Source organism: Scyliorhinus canicula, chromosome 5, assembly GCF_902713615.1.
Source record: "Scyliorhinus canicula chromosome 5, sScyCan1.1, whole genome shotgun sequence".
Classification (NCBI taxonomy): domain Eukaryota; kingdom Metazoa; phylum Chordata; class Chondrichthyes; order Carcharhiniformes; family Scyliorhinidae; genus Scyliorhinus; species Scyliorhinus canicula.
This window is the reverse complement of record NC_052150.1, coordinates 2,272,587-2,294,717: the sequence shown is the minus strand read 5'-3', so window position 1 is coordinate 2,294,717 and position 22,131 is coordinate 2,272,587. Positions and strand designations below refer to the sequence as shown.

The 22,131-nt window shown below is 48.4% G+C and overlaps 1 protein-coding gene across 7 annotated transcripts in view; it reads left to right on the top strand.

Annotated features, from left to right (window-relative positions):
• Positions 1–22,131, top strand: part of LOC119965741 (cadherin-18-like) — a 787,515-nt gene that overhangs the window by 446,737 nt on the left and 318,647 nt on the right. The window contains exon 1 of one of the 7 annotated variants that reach the window (XM_038796513.1): positions 18,630–18,727. The exons of the other annotated variants lie outside the window; for them this stretch is intronic. The gene's annotated coding sequence lies outside the window, so the exon portion shown is untranslated. Of the gene's footprint in view, positions 1–18,629; positions 18,728–22,131 lie in introns of those variants that run through there. 7 annotated transcript variants of the gene reach the window in all.

Genomic DNA, 22,131 nt, shown 5'->3' with positions numbered 1-22,131 from the left:
GTATGGAAACCCTTGTCGAGACGTGAGTAGGTCTCCAGGATTGGCAGCGCCAGATGGCGGGGGAGCCCCAGAATATTGCTCCAGCCCACCCCCACCCCAAGGAGTAGCCGGGGGCCATCGGGCATCCCAGGGAAGGCTGAGGTGACGGAGCTTTGCCAGTGACTCGCGCAGCGGAGGTGCCAGAACCTCTGAATTCCACTCACCTGTCCCTGGTGCATCTGATGAGCTGAGAGCACCACGGCAGAGAACCTCTGGGCCCTTGTGGCAGGTGACAGCTACCAAAGGGGATCCAGGTTACAGGGTGAAGTGCGCAGCCGGCTGACTTCACCTCACATTGTGCGGCCTCTGTGGCTGCCAGGGCTCCATGTTTTGCCCATTCTTGCCCCCCTGTGCATCCTCCTTGTCAGTCAAGGCCTGGCATTCCACCTCCTCCCCTGGCATGTTGGCCCTTTGCTGCGCAATGTTGTGGAGGATGGAACAGGCCAGCAGAATGTGGGAGACCCTCCTCAGGCTGTATTGGAGGCCCCTCCAGAACGGTCCAGGCTAAACCGCAACTTCAGGACACATCGAGGCACCACTCGGTGATACTTCTGTATGTGCATCGTTATAGCGAGTTTCCTGATCAGTCTGAAGCTTCCGGATAGGCAACGTCAGTCACAACCCTTATCACCCAGGAGCCAACCCCTCACCCAAAGATGTTGGGTATCGTCGAGTGTGCCAGGATGAGGGCATGGTGCCGGGTATCTGTCACACACCAACTTCATATTGAGGAAGTGGAATCCCTTGCGATATGTGCAGGCCTCTCCTCATGCAGCGGTGCTCGATGGAGGACCCTACCCACCATGGCCTCTGGACCAGCCCGATGCACCAATAAGGGAATAATTGAGCCCCCCACAGCCCACCTCATAAGGGCAGGGCACCCCTGGACCCGATCCCCAACATGGGCAAAATGCCACCCAGGCAGTGCCCCAGCCAGCCTGGCAGTCACACCTGGGCACGCTATCAGTGACAGCTTGGCCCCTGGATGGCACTGCCAGGGTGCCCAGCTGGGATCGGCAGTGCCCAGAGGCCAACCACCCAGGGACCTCCGATTGCCAGGGCGACTGCTCCAGGTGCTGTTCTACCTTGTCCGTGTTGGTGGAGACCAGTGCTAAATGGCACTCGTGGTCTCTGAGGCACAGGGGTTAACTCCGGCGAGAGCGTATTCACGTGAGTCTGACTGCACACTTGGTATGCAAATTTATGTGCTGGGCATTGTGGGTGGGGTCCAGATCACAGCACCTCGCAAGATCCTGTTAGACCTCTTGAGTTGTGACGAGCTGGGTAAATCTTGTAAGATTCCTCTCAGGCTGGGCGTGGCCACTGGATCGCACCAGGACCTCTCCAGATGCTGCCCCTTGCTGAGTTTATCCAGAATTTTCCATTTGTATTTCAGATTTCCAACATCCGCAGTATTTCGTTTTTATTTGATAATAGCATTCCTTATTAATTTTCAATCAAAATCCTCTCAATAACGTTTGTCTTTGACTTTAACCTACAGAATATTGTTCCTTATGATATTAGAATATTACTATGAATTGTGATATATTTCCGAAACATTTCTGAGTGAGATCGGCTATTGTAGTCAGCTTGCTCATGTGAGTCAAGCATTTTACCAGGAGCTCAATACATTATTTTGAAATAACTTTATGCAAAATCTATATTGCCACAAAAGAGGAGAGATTGTTGCCACATTGATTCAAGCCCTGGTCCCAATGGTTAAATTATTGCATGCTAAGCCCTCCTCCCCACCGTAGCACCCACTTTGTCCCATTCTGTTTCCTATTTAGACAATATATTGCTTCAACTTGTAGCCTCAATCTTCAAATTTTCAAATCTGTAATTCACTTGCATAAAACTCAATATAAAACCATTTATTTTTGTCTCCAATGGTTTTCATTGTCCACATTTCTTCAGGAGTTGGCAGCTTGTACACAATTTCCTGTCTACCACCCTGACTGTGCTACCCCAGTCAAATAGGCATTCTTCACCCTTGGGTACTGGTGAACCCACTTATCTGTGAGGGTGCCACAGGCATGGTGGCTCAGTCACAAACATCCTTTTGCCACCAAGTGCCGATGGATGGTGATCAAAACTGGAAACCCAGGCTGAAAGCCCCCATCTCAGCTCAGCAACAATGTGAGGGACTGAGTTGAAAGGGAAAATGCTGGAAAATCTCAGCAAGTCTGGCAGCATCTGTAGGGAGAGAAAAGAGCTAACGTTTCGAGTCCGATGACTCTTTGTCAAAGCTAACAGACAGAGAAAGTGGGAAATATTTATACTGTGGAGTGAAAATGAAAGATGAGTCATAGCCACAGAAACCCAGGGAAACCGGGTGCTAATGGCCACAGATACCAAGGAGAAAGAGTGTTAATGGCAGTCCCCAGAGAGGACAGAAGATGTGAAAGGTCAAATAGCAGGGAAACTAACATCAGAGGGTAAACTGTAGGTGTCGGGGGAGGGTAAGGGGGAAGCAAAGAGGAAAAAGGTGCAGGAAAGGTGGATAAGATTAGTGGGGGGGGGGAATTAAATGCATATTAAGAAAGAAATAAATGGTAAAAGACAGTTAAAATGAGATGAAAACGAATGGGTCGAGGTGGGGCTGATCATCTGAAGTTGTTGAATTCGATGTTCAGGCCGGAAGGCTGTAGCGTGCCTAACCGGAAGATGAGATGTTGTTCCTCCAGTTTGCGTTGCACTTCACTGGAACATTGCAGCAGGCCAAGAACAGACATGTGAGCATGGGAGCAGGCTTGTTTGTTAAAATGGCAAGAAACAGGAAGGTCAGGGTCCTGAATGCGCACAGACCAAAGATGCTCAGATGCTGAGGGATTGAGTTGCTCCACTGCCTGTTCACTGAGCAAAAGCAAGTCAACACTGACTGAACATTGAATCGGGCTCCTTCTAACCTGCATCTTTCAGTCACTAACTAGCTTTACCCAAGTGAACTATCAGGATAGACCAGACATTTATCCACTGCAGGCTGGTCAGTTTTCCATCAGTCTGGTATCGATGTGGTCGCAGATTCTCGGCTTCAGTACTTTTCTGAACTTTCAACGATGCTGATTAGGTCTGTTTGCTTTGTGTTCCTGATGTCTTCATTAATAATTCTGAGGGATTTGCCTTACATCTCTGCTGCTGTTGGATCAATGAAAGATTATCTAACCTTTGCCTGTTATAAGGTAAAAAGCAAGAAAGCCATGTGATTAAGAAAAATCTAATATTCTGTTTATTCACAATTTGGCGAATCAGTTTTGCCCTTTCCATTTGCACCTCATATGTCTCTCGATCGATAGATAGATATGTATCATGAGCTTCATTAATTTTGTTTTAATTATGTATTCACAAGGGATGATTTAAGCCCCTTCAAAAAAAGATATTCCAATAAAATCAATAATGTGGTTCTAAATTGGATGGAAATCCTAGACATGCTAATTGGGCTGAAAACAAATAAATCCTCAATTGATAGATGGCATTTTGCCCTGTTAAATGCTGAAAGAAACCGGGGAAAGGATTTGTAGATCAGTGACAATCATTGTGAAAGAGTTCATGGACAAAGGGGATGTACCAGAGGTTGCAAACCGGCCATGTGTGGGCCCATATTAAAGCAGCAGCGTACAGTACACCTAGCCAATGACAACTGCTGAACTGACACACTAGCTTTTTAGATTTATGTAACGAGGATCCCCAGATCCCTGTGCTGCAGCTTTCTGCAATCTCTCTCCATTTAAATAATATTCAGCTCCTTTATTCTTCCTACCAAACACCAAAACTTCATATTTTCTTACATTAGATTCCATCTGCCAAGTTTCTGCCTACTCATTTAACCTATCCACATCCCTCTGTAGACTCTTTAAGTCATCCTCTCCACTTGCCTTTTCACCTATTTTTGTGCCTTCCACAAACTTGGCAATAGTACTTCACTTCCCTCAACCAAATCATTAATATGTATTATAAATAATTGTGGCCCCAGCACAGATCCTTGTGGAATTCCACGAGTTACAGGTTGTCATTCTGATAATGCCCCTCTTAACCCAACTCGCTGTCTTCCGTCAGTTAGCCAATCCTCTCCCTGCCAATATGCTACCCCCAACAGCATGGTTCTTATCTTATTAACTAGTCTTTTATAAAGTACCTCATCGAACACTTTTTGGAAATCTAAATTAGTTATTAAGAATAACTTGAAGGATTATCTTTCAGTTAACTAATTCAGTTAACAGCAATCAACATGGATTCAGAAGTGGAAGGTCCTGTTTAACCAATCTGCCTCAGTACTTTGAGGAAGTGACAATCTAAGTTGATTATGGTCAGTTACATGACACAGTGTACATTGTCTTCCAAAAGGCTTTTGACAAAGTTTCACATAGAATACTTTGAATTAAACTCAAAACTGTAAAATTCAGGGTAAAGAAATGTACACAATTAACCTAAAATCCTAGGAATAGCTAATAATCTCGAGAAATAATATGGAAGAGTGAGTATGTTTGAGTTAGTGGTTAAAACCTCAGCTGTCTTGGGGCTCAGCGATGGGACCACCACTTTTCCAAATTGCAGAAACACTCACGGATCTAAAAATAATCAAGGTAAAGTGGTGGGATTTGAAGATGTTACCTAACTGGAAGGGGCAGTGGAAAGAAAAGTGAAACTCAAAATTACATTGTAGCCCATGTTTTGAGTTAAGAATAAAGGTAAGAAGATTAGCGCTCACTGGAGTGGAGAAAATCACACAGCCTTTCAAATTCTGAGCATACGCAGGCAAACACATAAATCCACAAAAATGGCAACTGAGTCCATGTAAAAGTGTGAAGTTGTTGTATTCACTCACCAGCTAGCTACTGAACATTCCAGAAATAGTTGGGAGAAATGCATTCAGGTAGAAGTGATTTTTTTCAACAACGTCAGTCTTAATGGTTAACAAACAATCTCTTTAGCTCTGAAAATGTAATTTTAGCAATGTTAAATTTAATTCCTTCAGGTTTTAATTATTGTTGGAGATTTAAAAAATGAAAATACAGATTTATCTTTGCTTTTTCTTTTTGTCTCTATCAGTTCTCTCTCTTAATTTACATAGAATTTACAGTGCAGAGGAGGCCATTCGGCCCATCGAGTCTGCACTGGCTCTTGGAAAGAGCACCCTACCCCGTACCCAAGGTCAACACCTCCACCCTATCCCCATAATCCAGTAACCCCACCCAACACTAAGGGCAATTTTGGACACTAAGGGCAATTTATCATGGCCAATCCACCTAACCCGCACATCTTTGGACTGTGGGAGGAAACCGGAGGACCTGGAGGAAACCCACGCACACACGGGGAGGATGTGCAGACTCCGCACAGACAGTGACCCAAGCCGGAATCGAACCTGGGACCCTGGAACTGTGAAGCGATTGTGCTAACCACTATGCTACCGTGCTGCCCCAAATTAGATTAGATCTGTCTTTCCCTCTTTTCATTTCATTTTCTAAGTATGATTTTTCAATCAATTAAAAATTTCTCACACGTCCTGATTTGTGCTGTGTATCAGAGACGTGCTGTTGTTTGCCCAGTTTACGCACATGCTCTGTACATGCCGCCATACTGGTTTAGACACCTGATGGCAGCAGCATTCTACTCCAAATTTCATGGTCACTGCAATGACATAACATGCGTGGTATTGACGTGGCTAACAATGGGAAGATACTAAGCATGTTGAACTGCATGGCCAAAATAGTAGAAAATAGATCACAGAAAGAAAAGCTTAATCATTATAGGACTCTGGTCTGCTCGTACCTTGAATATAGCTGAAAGGTTTAAAGTTAAGATTCCAGTATCGGGTTATCTGAGATTAGACTGAAGAAATTTGGGCATTCCACTGTGGAATAGAAACATCTGAAAGATGATTGTAAAGGTGTGTAAACCTGTCAACAATATAGAAAATGTCAATCAGTAATATTGCTTCAAATTCATCTGTAGAAGTAGAATTTTTTTTAAATGAATTTAGAGTAACCAAATTTGACTTGATCTCATTTGCAACTGTATGTGTAAGTAATGTTATATTTTAAAATACGAGGGGGTGGATCATTGAAAATATCCCTCAGTTACTACTAACTCACAAAAATGCAGATCAAAAGCGATAAATTATTTTTCACATTGTAGATTGTGTTTAAGTAGCTAGTGTGAATACAGCGAGGTATGACATTACCATCATTGGATATTAATCTCAAAATATTAAAGCAGGGGTTCAATTATTCGGATAACTTAAAATGAAATGTGGTTTGAGGAAATGTGCTCCATCTTAATTATTATTTAACTCAGGCAGCACGGTGGCCTAGTGGTTAGCACAACCGCCTCACGGCGCTGAGTTCCCAGGTTCGATCCCGGCTCTGGGTCACTGTCCGTGTGGAGTTTGCATATTCTCCCCGTGTCTGTGTGGGTTTCGCCCCCACAACCCAAAAAAAATGTGCAGAGTAGGTGGATTGGCCACGCTAAATTGCCCCTTAATTGGAAAAAATAATTGGGTAATCTAAATTTATAAAAAAAAAATATTATTTAACTCCTTTAATCCAGATTGATAAATATTTGGATTAGTGGTGATTGAGGCAAAAACATTGAGGTTTTTCAAAATACAATAAGATGTGATGCTGGAGAGTTAATAAACCAGAGGAGATAGCTGTCGGTGGGAAGTATTGCCTTTCCTTCCTCCTGGTTTCTCCTGTGTTCTTGACTTTGGAACAGTATTATTTAAAGTGTGCCTTAATCCCATCTTGAGAAAAATAATTAAATGAGGGATGGTTCCGTTTGAATGATAAATGTGGAAACGTGGTTCAGCATAAAGATTCACGTATTAATCTTCACCTGACACTTGTGAATGAAGCAGTGAGAAGATACCGCAAGATAGACACATCCTTTTAGACAGAAGTGCCTGATTACACCAAGTACTTTCAACTAATGAAAGAATTTAGATTCTGTTTAGACTCTAATTTCTCTTGCATGTTTTTGAGATCGGACAATATTGGATATTCACAACAGATTTTGATTTAATTGGCCTTATTCTGACCTCCCATCCAACTACACAGGACTAATTAAGGGGCTATTTTTGCATTTGTCTTGTGGTTGAAACATCCCGACCCACCTGTTTTACTCACTGGTCTCCGTATTAGAAAAAGAACATAACGGCATTGAAGAAGATGCATAAAAAGGATGATAACAGATCTCAAAGGTTATACCAATTGGGAAAGAATAGACAGGCTGAGACATTTTCCTCTGGAAAAGAGGAGGCCACAGGATGACCTGATATACATCTCGAGGTTAATGGGCGGTTTGTTAGAGTCAATGTCAGCGAGACATTTTCACTTGTGGGCGGGTCAAACATAACAGAGTTGATGAATATCCGATAGGCACTGATAAATTCAACAGAGAATTCAGGAGAAAATTATTTACTGAGAGTGCTGAAAATGTAGAACTCGCTACCGTAGGGAGCAGTTGAGCTGAATAGTATAGATGCATTTAGAGGAAATTAGATCAACACATGAATAAGAATGGAATAGCAAGGTATGTTGCTGGGACTATATGAAGAGTAATTGGAAGAGACGCATACGGAGCATAAATACCAAATGACCTGTTGCTGTGATGTACACTGGGTTTGTTTTGAGTCAGTCTGTGCATGGGCACAGGAGAAATACTCCACTATTCTATCCAGTAAATAGGTTACGACAGGAGGACATGGCTTCCCATATAATGAATGTTTACAGTCAGCAAAGTTTTGATTTAAGAAGCTTGGCTTGCTGTACCTTTCTCAGTCCCTTTCGAACATTTCAAATGACAGAGGCCATAAAGTATATCACGGACGCCTGGCACCATTACGGCAAAAGGTGGGAGGCACCAGCGCCATTGTGACTCCTGAGGCTGTTGGAGCAATGTGAATGTAAAGAAGCGAGATAGGTTCTTTTATATTTAAGGAAAAACAATCAATTGAGTTAGAAAGCAATTGCCAAAGGGTGAAAAGATAACAGTAAAACTGGATCATTTGTCATGGCAAATATTTCACAGTAGCTAATGCAAATTGATGTTTTACGTGACAAAATATAACCGATTGCTTTATACATAAAAGCTGATTAGTTCCCCCCAGTGCAGTGATTGATCAGATTTTCCATGTAGATTGTCTGGAAGTTCCTATAATGTAAAGTGATCATCAATCCAATCCATTAACCATTCCTCTACCCGTGCTAATATATCACCCCCAGCGGGGGGAGTGTGCAAACCCGGCATTTATGTGTGCTTAGCAGCTTGGACACTTTATACCCCGCCCTTCCGTGATACTCCGCTCCTCTCAGGCAAAAGTCTTGCGGGTGCAAATTACTACAAGTATTAAAAAATGTGTACTGGGCACCATGGCTGTGGAGGGGGAACAGGAGGCGGAGATAACACTGAAAAACTGTTGTAAATTGTCGGGCTTGCTGGAGGATGACTGCCCGGGCCGGAGACAGTAATGTGGAGGGGTTTGGTGCCGAGTCCATGGACTCAGAGTGCCCCCCTTGGGATCGGGGTGACCTGGCACAGACCCCTGTTACTGCAGTCTGTCTTTTAAACGCACCCATTTAGGGCTCCTGGCTGCTCACACTGCTGAGTGCTACCTCTGTCCTTAAAATGCTCAGAGAGCCTCTGGTCATCTGGGAGCCCACCCAGGCTGCCCCTCTGGACACCCTCATACCCCTGCTGTATCATAAGAACATAACATAAGAACTAGGAGCAGGAGTAGGCCACATGGTCCCTCGAGCCTGCTCTGCCATTCAATGAGATCATGGCTGATCTTTTGTGGACTCAGCTCCACTTTAAAAACATTTAATGAAGGAGCCTCAGCTGCTTCACTGGGCAAGGAATTCCATAGATTCACAACCCTTTGAGTGAAGAAGTTCCTCCTTAACTCAGTCCTAAATCTACTTCCCCTTATTTTGAGACTATGCCCCCTAGTTCTGCTTGCACCCGCCAGTGGAAACAACCTGCCTGCATCTATCCTATCTATTCCCTTCATAATTTTATATGTTCCTATAAGATCCCCCCTCATCCTTCTCAATTCCAATGAGTACAATCACAGTCTACTCAACCTCTCCTCATAATCCAACTCCTTCAGCTCTGGGATTAACCTAGTGAATCTCCTCTGCACACCCTCCAGCACCAGTACATCCTTTCTCAGGTAAGGAGACCAAAACTGAACACAATACTCCAGGTGTGGCCTCACTAACACCTTATACAATTGCAGCATAACCTCCCTAGTCTTAAACTAGCAATGAAGGACAAAATTCCATTTGCTTTCTTAATCATCTGTTGCACCTGTAAACCTGTTTTGTGACTCATGCATGAGCCAGGTCTCTCTGCACAACATGTTTTAATATTTTATCATTTAAATAACAATCCCTTTTGCTCTTATTCCTACCAAAATGGATAACCTCACATTTGTCAACATTGTATTCCATCTGCCAGACCCAAGCCCATTCACTTAACCTATCCAAGTCCCTCTGCAGACTTCCAGTATCCTCTGCACTTTTCGCTTTACCACTCATCTTAGTGTCATCCACAAACTTGGACACATTGCCCTTGGTCTCCAACTCCAAATCATCGATGTAAATTGTGAACAATTGTGGGCCCAACACTGATCCCTGAGGGACACCACTAGCTACTGATTGCCAACCAGAGAAACACCCATTAATGCCCACTCTTTGCTTTCTAGTAATTTAGCAATACTCTATCCATGCTACTATTTTACCCTTAATGCCATGGATCTTTATCTTATGCAGCAACCTTTTGTGTGGCACCTTGTCAAAGGCTTTCTGGAAATCCAGATATACCACATCCATTGGCTCCCCATTATCTACCGGTCTGGTAATTTCATGATAAAATTCCACTAAATTAGTTAGGCATGACCTGCCCTTTATGAACCCAGGCTGCGTCTGCCCAATGGGACAATTTCCATCCAGATGTCTCGCTATTCCTTCCTTGATGATAGATTCCAGCATCTTCCCTACTACCGAAGTTAAGCTCATTGGCCTATAATTACCCGCTTTCTGCCTACCTCCTTTTTCAAACAGTGGTGTCACGTTTGCTAATTTCCAATCCGCCGGGACCACCCCAGAGTCTAGTGAATTTTGGTAAATTATCACTAGTGCATTTGCAATTTCCTAGCCATCGCTTTCAGCACTCTGGGGTGCATTCCATCAGGGCCAGGAGACTTGTCTACCTTTAGCCCCATTAGCTTGCCCATCACTACCTCCTCAGGGATAACAATCATCTCAAGGTCCTCACCTGTCATAGCCTCATTTCTATCAGTCACTGGTATGTTATTTGTGTCTTCCACTGTGAAGACCGACCCAAAAAACCTGTTCAGCCATTTCCTCATCGCCCATTATTAAATCTCTCTTCTCATCCTCTAAAGGACCAATATTTACCTTAGCCACTCTTTTTTGTTTTATATATTTGTCGAAACTTTTACTGTCTGTTTTTATGTTCTGAGCAAGTTTACTCTCATAATCCATTTTAATCTTCTTTATAGCTTTTTTAGTAGCTTTCTGTTGCCCCCTAAAGATTTCCCAGTCCTCTAGTCTCCCGCTAATCTTTGCCACTTTGTATGCTTTTTCCTTCAATTTGACTTATTTCCTTAGATATCCACGGTCGATTTTCCCTCTTTCTACCGATCTTCCTTTTTTTTGGTATAAATCTTTGCTGAGCACTGTGAAAAATCGCTTGGAAGGTTCTCGACTGTTCCTCAACTGTTTCACCATAAAGTCTTTGCTCTCAGTCTACCTTAGCTAGCTCTTCTCTCATCCCATTGTAATCCCCTTTGTTTATGCACAAAACACTCGTATTTGATTTTAGCTTCTCACCCCCCATCTGTATTTTAAATTCCACCATATTGTGATCGCTTCTTCCGAGAGGATCCCTAACTATGAGATCATGAATCAATCCTGTCTCATTACACAGGACAAGATCTAGGACCGCTTGTTCCCTCGTAGGTTCCATTACATACTGTTCTAGGAATCTAACGTGGATACATTCTATAAACTCCTCCTCAAGGCTGCCTTGACTGACCTGGTTAAACCAATCGACATGTAGATTAAAATCCCCCATGATAACTGCTGTACCATTTCTACATGCATCAGTTATTTCTTTGTTTATTGCCTGCCCCACCATAATGTTACTAATTGGTGGCCTATAGACTACTCCTATCAGTGACCTTTTTCGCCTTACTATTCCTGATTTCCACCCAAATGGATTCAACCTTATCCTCCATAGCACCGATGTCATCCCTTACTATTGCCCGGATGTCATCCTTAAATAACAGAGCAACACCACCTCCCTTAACATCCACTCTGTCCTTCCGAATAGTTTGATACCCTCAGATATTTAACTCCTAGTTGTGACCATCCTTTAACCATGTTTCAGTAATGGCCACTAAATCATAGTCATCAAGGGGATGGGCGTGGCCAGACTCAATCAGAGACCTACCAGGTGCTGGCACTCCTCAGAAGCTGTGCCCCATTGCAGAGAAAGCAGGGATCAGCAGAGCTCACCCCAACCAGAGGACGCCTGCACCATCGTCTTTGGAACCCTCCCTGGTTCTCCGCCCTTGTCTCACCAGGGACTCACACCCCTCCAGATCACCAGCTGTTTCCACCTGGTGAGGCTGGCAGCACTGACTGCCTCTGCCACCACCTCCCAGGCAGTGTTCAGGAGGGCAGGCTTGAGTCTACAGCCCGCCTTGGGGAGGATGGTGTCCCTCTGTTCTTCACTGACATGGACCTCTCCCACACACCCCTCTCCCACACACCCCTCTCCCACACACCCCTCTCCCACACATCCCTCTCCCACACACCCCTCTCCCACACGCCCCCTCCCCGTCCTACACTCCCTCTTCCCATCCCACACTCCCCCTCCCCGTCCCACACTCCCCTTCCCCTCTCCCACACACCCCCTCCCCTCTCCCACACCCCTCCCCTCTCCCACACTCCCCCTCCCCGTCCCACACGCCCCCTCCCCTCTCCCACACACCCCCTCCCCTCTCCCACACTCCCCCTCCCTGTCCCACACGCCCCCTCCCCTGTCCCACACTCCCCTCCCCTCTCCCACACACCCCCTCCCCTCTCCCACACTCCCCCTCCCTGTCCCACACGCCCCCTCCCCTGTCCCACACTCCCCTCCCCTCTCCCACACACCCCTTCCCCTCTCCCACACTCCCCCTCCCCTGTCCCACACTCCCCTCCCCTCTCCCACATGCCCCCTCCCCTTCCTACACTCCCTATCCCCGTCCCACACTCCCCCTCCCCGTCCCACACTCCCCTTCCCCTCTCCCACACTCCCCCTCCCCTCTCCCACACACCCCCTCCCCTCTCCCACACTCCCCCTCCCCGTCCCACACGCCCCCTCCCCTGTCCCACACTCCACTCCCCCCTCCCTCTCCCACACTCCCCCCCCCCTCTCCCACACACCCCCTCCCCTCTCCCACACTCCCCCTCCCCGTCCCACACGCCCCCTCCCCTGTCCCACACTCCCCTCCCCCCACTCCCCCCTCCCTCTCCCACACTCCCCCCCCTCTCCCACACACCCCCTCCCCTCTCCCACACTCCCCCTCCCCGTCCCACACGCCCCCTCCCCTGTCCCACACTCCCCTCCCCCCACTCCCCCCTCCCTCTCCCACACTCCCCCTCCCCTCTCCAACACTCCCCTCTCCCACACACCCCCTCCACCCACACCCCCTCCCCTCTCCCACACACCCCTCCCCTCTCCCACACTCCCCCTCCCCTCTCCCACACTGCCCCTCTCTCCCACTCCCCCTTCCTTCTCCCATACTCCCCCTCCCCTACTCAACCCTACTCTGACTTCCAGCAGCTCTCTGTCCATAATGTCCATGGGCGCTGATGCACGATCAATTGTACAAAGACGAAGGTTGGATACAACTGTGGCTTTATTGCAGTAAGATGGGCGGCCTCCTACAGCAGCTGGTGAAATGTCAGATCAATGGAGGACACGCATATTTATACTCCTCCTACTGGGCGGAGCCAGCAGGCAGGGGCTACCAGTGAACCTGTAGTACAGGTTCTACCTTACATCACCTAATACAGGTGTAACAGTGGTTTACAACATTCACCCCCTGTTAAAAATGAGTCCGGTGGGGGTGGTGTAGAACTATATACAGTAGTGAAAATTATGTAGTGTTTTATTAGAAAGAAAGAGGGAAAAATAAATGTCTTTTGAAAGTCTGGTGCCAGTTAGAGATTCAACCGGTCTGGTGCCTTGACGTTCCGCTGGGAGCGACGTAACGGTGGCAGCGATGTCGATGCTGGCGATGTCGGTGCCGGCCTGATGTCGGGTGACTCTGGGAGCGAGCCAAAATCCTCTTCACCTTCTTGCGTGGGCAGGGGTAGGAGGGATGGTCCTGGTGGGGTTAATGTTGGGAGCGCCGGGGGAGAGGAAGATGACGCCGGGCTGGGGAAGTGTAGATGGGTGGCACCTGCTGGTGCCAGGTCCCTGAGGGAGACAGTATCTTGGCGGAAGTCAGGGTACGCAGCATAGGCATACTGGAGGTTGGCATGGAGCAAGTGTACCCTGTCCACCAACGGGTCCGCCTTGTGGAGTCGGACGTGCCTACGGAGCAGGACCGGTCCTGGAGCTGTGAGCCAAGTCGGGAGCGACACCTAGGGAAGGTAAAAAGGCGTTCATGGGGTGTGTTATTCGTAGGGGTGCACAGTAGCGACCGGATGGAGTGTAGCGCATCAGGGAGGACCTCCTGCCAGCGAGAGGCTGGGAGGTTCCTGGACCATAGGGCCAGCTGGACGGCCCTCCAAACCGTCCCGTTCTCCCTCTCTACCTGCCCGTTTCCCCGGGGGTTGTAGCTGGTCGTCCTGCTGGAGGCGATACCCCTGCTGAGCAGGAACTGACGCAGCTCATCGCTCATGAACGAGGATCTCCTGTCACTGTGGATGTAGGCGGGGAAACCGAACAGAGCGAAGATTGTGTTGAGGGCCTTGATGATGGTGGCAGACGTCATATCGGGGCATGGGATGGCGAAGGGGAATCTGGAGTACTCTTCGACCACACTGAGAATATATGTGTTTCGATCGGTGGAGGGGAGGGGCCCTTTGAAATCCACGCTGAGGCGTTCAAAGGGGCGGGAGGCTTTCCCGAGGTGCGCACGGTCCGGCTGGTAGAAGTGCGGCTTGCACTCCGCACAGACCTGGCAGTCTCTGGTGACTGTCCGTACCTCCTCGGTGGAGTAGGGCAGATTGCGGGCTTTGACAAGGTGGTACAACCGAGTGACCCCTGGGTGACAAAGGCTGTCGTGCAGGGCTCGGAGTCGGTCTACTTGTGCGCTGGCGCATGTACCTCGAGAGAGGGCGTCTGGGAGCTCGTTGAGTTTGCTAGGGCGATACAGAATCTCGTAATTATAGGTGGAGAGCTCGATTCTCCACCACAAGATTTTATCATTCTTGATCTTGCCCCGCTGCGTGTTGTTGAACATGAAGGCTACCGACCATTGGTCAGTGAGGAGAGTGAATCTCCTGCCGGCCAGGGAATGCCTCCAATGCCACACAGCTTCAACGATAGCCTGGGCCTCCTTTTCGACGGACGAGTGCCGAATTTCTAAGGCTTGAAGGGTGCGGGAAAAGAATGCCACGGGCCTGCCTGCCTGATTGAGGGTGGCGGCAAGTGCGACGTCTGATATGTCGTTTTCTACTTGGAAGGGCAGTGTATCATCTACTGCGTGCATCCCGGCCTTGGCTATGTCTGCTCTGATACGGGCGAAGGCCTGTTGCGCCTCGGCCGTAAAGGGATAATGGGTGGACTTAATGAGTGGGCGGGCCTTGTCCGCATAGTTTGGGACCCACTGAGCGCATTACGAAAAGAACCCCAGGCAGCGTTTGAGGGCCTTGGGGCAATGGGGGAGGGGAAGCTCCATGAGGGAGCGCATGCGGTCGGGATCGGGCCCCAGAACTCCGCTCAGGACCACATAGCCGAGGATGGCTAAGTGGGTCCTGCTGAACACGCACTTCTCCTTATTGTAGGTGAGGTTGAGGAGAGTGGCGGTGCAGAGGAATTTGGCAAGGTTGGCATCGTGGTCCTGCTGATCGTGGCCGCAGATGGTGACATTGTCTAGGTACAGGAAGGTGGCTGCAAACCGTACCGGTCGACCATTCGGTCCATCTCTTTTGGAAGACCGAGACCCCGTTAGTGACGCCGAAGGGAACCCTGAGAAATTGATAGAGGTGACCGTCCGCCTCAAAGGCAGTGTAGGGACGGTCCGATTTGCGAATGGGGAGCTGGTGGTAGGCGGATTTGAGGTCAATCGGCGAGAAGACCCGGTACTGCGCAATCTGATTGACCATATCAGATATGCGAGGAAGGGGGTACGCGTCGAGCTGCGTGTACCGATTGATGGTCTGCCTGTACTCCACGACCATTCTATACTTCTCCCAAGTTTTAACGACTACCACATGAGCTCTCCAGGGGCTGTTGCTGGCCTCGATGATACCCTCCCGAAGCAGCCGCTGGACTTCGGAGCTGATGAAGGTCTTGTCCTGGGTGCTGTACCGTCTGCTCCTGGTGGCAACGGGTTTGCAATCCGAAGTTAGATTGGCAAAGAGGGAGGGTGGGGGTCGACCTTTAGGGTCGCGAGGCCGCACACAGTGAGGGGTGGTAGGGACCCGCCGAATTTGAGGGTGATACTCTGGAGGTTGCACTGGAAATCCAGGCCTAGTAATAGTGCAGCGCAGAGATTAGGAAGGACGTAGAGGCGGAAGCCACTGAATTCTATGCCCTGGACCGTGAGAGTGACCGTGCAAGACCCCCGGATCGGGACGGAATGGGATCCGGAGGCCAGGGAGATTCTTTGGTTGGCGGGGTGGACCGCGAGGGAGCAGCACCTTACCCTATCTGGATGGATGAAGCTTTCGGTGCTCCCGGAGTCAGCAGGCAAGAGGTCACGTGGCCGTTGATTTTCACCGTAGTTGAAGCGGTGGCCAGGTTGTGAGGCCGGGACTGGTCAAGCATCATCGAGACGAGCTGCGGTCGGTCGTCGCTGGCATCAGAAGATGGAGAGCGTGGGGGGCGCCGGTCGTGGAATGTCGACGGCGTCCATGCCCTGTGGGGAAGACAAGATGGCAGCGACTGAAGATCCTGCGGGGGACAAAATGGAGGCGTCCACGGGCCGCACGTGGACTAAGGGGGAGAAGATGGCGGCGCCCACTGGCTGCGCATGATCCGGGTGGTGAAGGTGGTGGTGCCCACTGGCCATGCGTGGTCCCGGACGAAGATGGTGGCTCCCATTGCGGCGAAGTGGCGCTTTTTGCTGCAAGCTTTGCAAATGGTGGTGCCAGCCGGGCAGCGTTGGCAAGGGTGCTTCTGTTGGCTGCAGAAGTAACCCGAGGTGTGCAGATTGGCGTGTGGCGCAGGCGTATTGGCTGGGTAAGGCCCCGGCTGCGGTGGCCGTTTGCGGGGTCCACGAGGGATAGGAAGGGTGGGCCGCGTGGCCGGAGGGGTAGGCCTGAGTGTTACGTGAGGCGACCGTCATGGAGAGTGCTAGTTTTTTAGTCTCCGCTAGGTCGAGTGTGGCCCCTACGAGCAGTCTTTGGCGGATGAGGTCCAACCCAATTCCCGTTACAAAAGCATCGCGCATGAGGAGATTAGAATGAGGAGATTAGAATGAGGAGATTAGAATGAGGAGATTAGACTCACCAGGGAGTTGAGAGCGAGTGGCGAGTACGTGCCTGGCAAAGAGTGAGTTCGCTTTCTGCGCGTAGTTCTCTTTGAGGAGCGCCATCGCGTCCGGGTAAGTTGAGGCGTTCTGGATCAGCGGAAACACGCTGGAGCTCAATCTTGAGTACACGATCTGTATCTTCTGAGCCTCCGTCGGTGTGTTGGTCGCTGAGTTTATGTAAGCCTCGAAGCAAGCTAGCCAGTGATTAAAGTCTCTTCTGGCCGATTGCGGATCCAGCTGCAGGCGATCTGGTTTGATTCGTAGGTCCATCTTGTAGAAAATCTGACTGCAATAAATTGATGCACGATCAATTGTACAAAGGCTCAGATTGGATACAACTGTGGCTTTATTGCAGTCAGATGCATGGCCTCCTACTGCAGCTGGCCAAATGGCAGATCAATGGAGGACACAAATATTTATACTGCTCCTACTGGGTGGAGCCAGCAGGCAGGGGCTACCGGCGAACCTGTAGTGCAGGTCCTACCTTATATCAGGTGTAACAGTGGTTTACCACAGGCGTCATGTCAATTCAGAACACCCTCTTCCCAGCAAGTCTCAGCAGATAACGATGCGGAAGAGGAATTCTGTCTGATTCGCCCCCACCCACCCCGCTATCTTTCCCAGTTCAGCTGCTCAGACTGAGATCTCTTCCAAAGTGCTCCTCTCTCTCTGTCTGTGTGCTGTGCCACAGGCTACGCCTTCAATCTGGGATTTTCCTGACCTGAATAACTGAGCAATTCAAAGCCAGCCATACACATCTGCTTGGAGCAATTGGTGAAATAGTCAAAGATCACAGGAAGCAGCCACTCAAATTTCAACTTTCACCAGAAAATTAAGTGACCATTCAATAATGTGTGCTATTTTGCTGCCCATCGATTTGTGTCAGTGATCTCTGCCACATCAATTGTCCGAGCTGGTTCATTGCCGCGCCCCCCCCCCCCCCCCCCCTCCTCCCACTGATTACACATGTCACTGTGCCCATCCGAGACGCTGCACAGATGCTCCAATAATTCTCCTTTCGCCAGGGTATCCATGGTGTTCGGTAAAACCACAGCTGTTATTTTATCTTCCAGTACTTTTCATTCAAACTGAAGGAGACAGTATAAGTGGAACAAGGTGACAATTTCACTATGAATTTTGCATGAAGCTTATCTGAATTGTTGTTCTTATCTGACGAGAGTATAAATTATCTCCAGCACTGTGGTTTTGCAGCTAGGTTTGAACAAAGATGCCGCTGGGTTTTCTTTTTGCATGTTTTCCAATTTATTCTCACCCCCGATGGGTTTAGGTGCAATTTGGAAAATAATTTCTATTTGCCTTGAGCTGCTCCCAATCAAGGCACTAAAGGGCATCCCCTGAGCTGAAGCATGCAGTTCGAGGTAGATTGTGCCTTTCTGATGAATGAGCTTCAAGTTAAGTGTTTAGTAGTTGCAGTGGCTTTACCCGGTGTGTGAAATTTATTATCAGCTCTCTTGCAAAGGGTTCCTATCTCTGTGTCTGTGTGCTGTGCCTCCACCTGACTAACAACCCCCTCCTGCCTGGGATGGATGAGTTTACAATGCTGCCATTTTTCAATAGGGCCGCAAATTAGGCTGCAAGCTTCTTGCTTTTATTAATGAACTTTCCTGTACTGAGGCGCTCTGTGCTTCCCATAAACATTTTAACTTTGTCCTGAGGTATTCAGGAAGAAATGACAAAGGAGAAAAAGAGAGGGGGGGGGGGGGGGGGGGGGGAGAGAGAGAGAGAGAGAGAGAGAGAAAGTGCAAGTAAGAGAGATGAAAAGAAAAAGAATCACTGCCAGAGCCAATCAGAGAGGCTGCTCTCTAAATGTGCAGAAACTGTTTATCTGAGATGAGAGATTTGGACTCACACAGTCGCATGTCTCTCAGAGGACTAGAATCAGCGGACATGCGGGCAAAGTGACAAGCCTGAGTACTTGTTAAATGCCGGGGGAAATTACACAAGGTAAGGCTGATTCCATTGGTCGGTTCTGAATTCCAGTCGTGCAATGTTTTATTGTAATTCATGCTTTGGAGAAGAAAAATGACAGGTTTGAGGCAGGCATTCAGGATCAGCTACTGAATGGATTTTTCAATTGATCGCTGGCATTCTGATTTTACTTACTCTGCTCTGTTTTAAATATTGATTCACTATTTAGTTGGTCAGCCGTTCAAGTGAGATTTTCCCTGGTGTATTGAAGACCAGCCTTTCTATTTCAAATGGAGGTACAACAAGCTGTACGAGAAAGCAGCTTTCACTGAAACAAAAGTGTACCGAAAAAAAAGCCCTTCAAATAGATAGAATCATTGAAATATCAATCCACAAAGTGCTCTATAAAATGTCTTATAGGTGTTCACTTTAGGTGATAAATATTCTATTTTTGACAACAGGAACAAGAAAATGTGCTATGAATTGGGACTTTTAATGTTCCACAAAAAGTTTAAATATATTTTGACTGTCTCATTTATTTTTCACATCTATTTCACTTTTTTTTTGTAGTTATCCTGCATGATTATGTTGATGTGTAAAATTGACAAATGCTGAGGGGAGGGGAGGGGGGGGGGGGGGTAATATACAAAGCAGCAATTTTATAACCAACCTATTACCATACACCAGGTAGCAGTGAAGTGAATCACTTCATATGCATGGACTAGCCTGGAGAACACACTTTGTTGCCAATTGGGTAAGAACTGCAATCCAGGCAATTGTTTGGAATGGATCAAGTTAACAATTTTGAAAAGTAATTTCAAACTTTCATCTGAAAGAACCAGCCTTTAACTTGGACATTGGTCAATGCGTGGAAAATCAGAGTGATCATCATATACGATGATTGAAATGGGAACAATGAGCCTTGCCATGTAGATGAATGGAAAACATGGATCAGTGTTGGAAATTGGCATGCTCTTTGTTGAACAATGTGTTCTGTCCATCACAGACAGTTCGTGTTGCAGTACAGTACATGTATTAAATGGATATGACATATAACTATTTCAAGGGCATAATTATACATTCTTGACATCAGCTCGGCGTCAGCCCCTCGTATGCATATCAACAGATATTCAACAAAAGAAAAGGAGTCAAACCAAACAGAACATTTCAGAAATAATTGCAGATCTACCCACCTGCCATTCTGAAAGGACAAGTTTACACCATCCTGACTTGGAAATATATCGGCCGTTCCTTCACTGTCACTGAATCAAATCCGGGATTGCCCTGCCTAACAGCACAGTGGGTGTACCTACATCACATGGACTGCAGCGGTTCAAGGAGACAATTCACCACTCCCTTCTCGAGGGGCAATTAGGGATGGGCAATAAATGCAAACCTAGCCAGCGACGGCTACATCTCAAGAACAAATGTTTGAAAAGTTGGGTCGTGTTTGTCACTCGAAAAGGAAGAGACAACATTGAAGACAAAACTGAGACGTTGTACCTTACATAACTGGACAACAATCCAGTTAAATGAAATGTTATTAATCTGGAGAACAAGTCACATTTCATTGCAGTTTCCCAATTATAATTGTCAATGGGCGGGATTGAACTAAATGGGAACAAAGGCCCAGAGCGAGCGAGTTCCCTTCACTCACAGTGCCGAGAAATATCACACTATCAAACGGCATCCGGGTTAGTTGGGGATCTCAGTGGGAAACACGCGGCCGAGGATGCACGTAGCCCCATTTTGTACACTGTGGAGCTCCGTGCCAGCCGTGCCACCTTGCCCAAAGGGCATGCACCTGGGGGCCTCCAATCCCCTGGGAGACCCCCATGAGTGACGTTCCATCTGGTCCTCGCTGTGACTAGCTGCTTTTCGGGCGCTGTGTGGCCATTTGATCGCATTTGTTCGGGTGAACAGAAATATACAGGACTATTAATTTGTAATGTTTAACCAACAAATAACAAAACAAACATATGCCTTAGCTTCAGGGGCTTGTTTAGCACAGAGGGGCTGGTTTAGCACAGGGCTAAATCGCTGGCTTTTAAAGCAGACCAAGGCAGGCCAGCAGCACGGTTCGATTCCCGTACCAGCCTCACCGAACAGGCGCCGGAATGTGGCGACTAGGGGCTTTTCACAGTAACTTCATTTGAAGCCTACTCGTGACAATAAGCGATTTTCATTTTCATTTCATTTCATTTCATTTTAAAAGGAGATGGCTGCCAGACTTTGAAAGGACAATCTTCTGAAGGATGTGCTCTCCGGGTGCCAGGAAAATTGGAAAGAGCATCTGAGTTACAGGACAGTGGATGTTGACTCATTGTTCCAGGTGAAAAAGCCTTAATGGTAAACTGCAAGATTGTTGAGTTGAGTTGCTGATTACACAACAGTGGATTGAGCAGATTTCCTAATTAGCGTATCTACTTTTCCAGCCGCCTCGACTGCCTAATATGCATCAAGAGATCAGGATGCCATTTTTAAATAGCCCCAACTCACTCTCAGGAGGTCCCTGGCCTCCCTGCAGCTGCCCACACCTATGCAGGGCACACCCTGCCCAATCACTGTGCAAAAAATGCCAGCTTGGCAGTGCCAGCCTGGCACCCTGGAAGTGCCCTGGCCAGCAGGCTGTGCCACCTGAGCACCTTGCATTGTCAGGCTGGCACCCAGGTAACACTGCCAGGGTATGAGGCTGGCAGTGCCAGGGTGCCACCATGCCCAGAGGGCATGCAACTGGGAACGACCAATGCCCTGGGAGACCCCCACAAGTGTCGTTCTGCCTGGTTCACATTTGGGGAGACCAGCACTGAACAGCCTTTGCCCGAGGTGTCCGAGGTGATAGGGTTAGTTGGATTCCAGGCCTTGGAGAGATGTCAGGAACGGGTATGAGAGTGAGACTAACAGGGCGCAATTCTCCAACCCCACGCCGGTTGGGAGAATAGCGGCTGCGCCGTTTTTCCCCGCGACGCCGGTCTGACGCGCCCCCGCTATTCTCCCAACCGGCCAAATTTTTGTAATCGTGTATCGCGCGCAAAATCACGGCGAATCGCCCGACGCAGGCAAAAAGTCGCTTCCCCGGCAACCCCGCTATTCTCCGGGCCGGATGGGCCAAAGTCCCGACGTCGTGACACAAGGTCAGTACGTCGCCGTTCACACCTGCTTTATAAAGTCGCCAGACAGTCATGCTGGCTGACAGGCAGTGAGGAGGTGAACGGAACGTCCCGGAGTGTCGGCAAACTGGGGAAGGCATCGCCGAGAACGCAGCGGCGGGGGGGGGGGGGGGGGGGGGGGAGAGAGGGAGGGGGGAACGGAAGAGGGAGGAAGGGGAGGGGTAGGGGGGGAAGGGTAGGAGGGGAAGGGGAGAAGTGGGGGGGGAGAGGGGAGGGGAGGGGAGGGGGGAGAGGGGGGATAGAGGAGGGGAGGGGGAGGAGGGGAGAGGG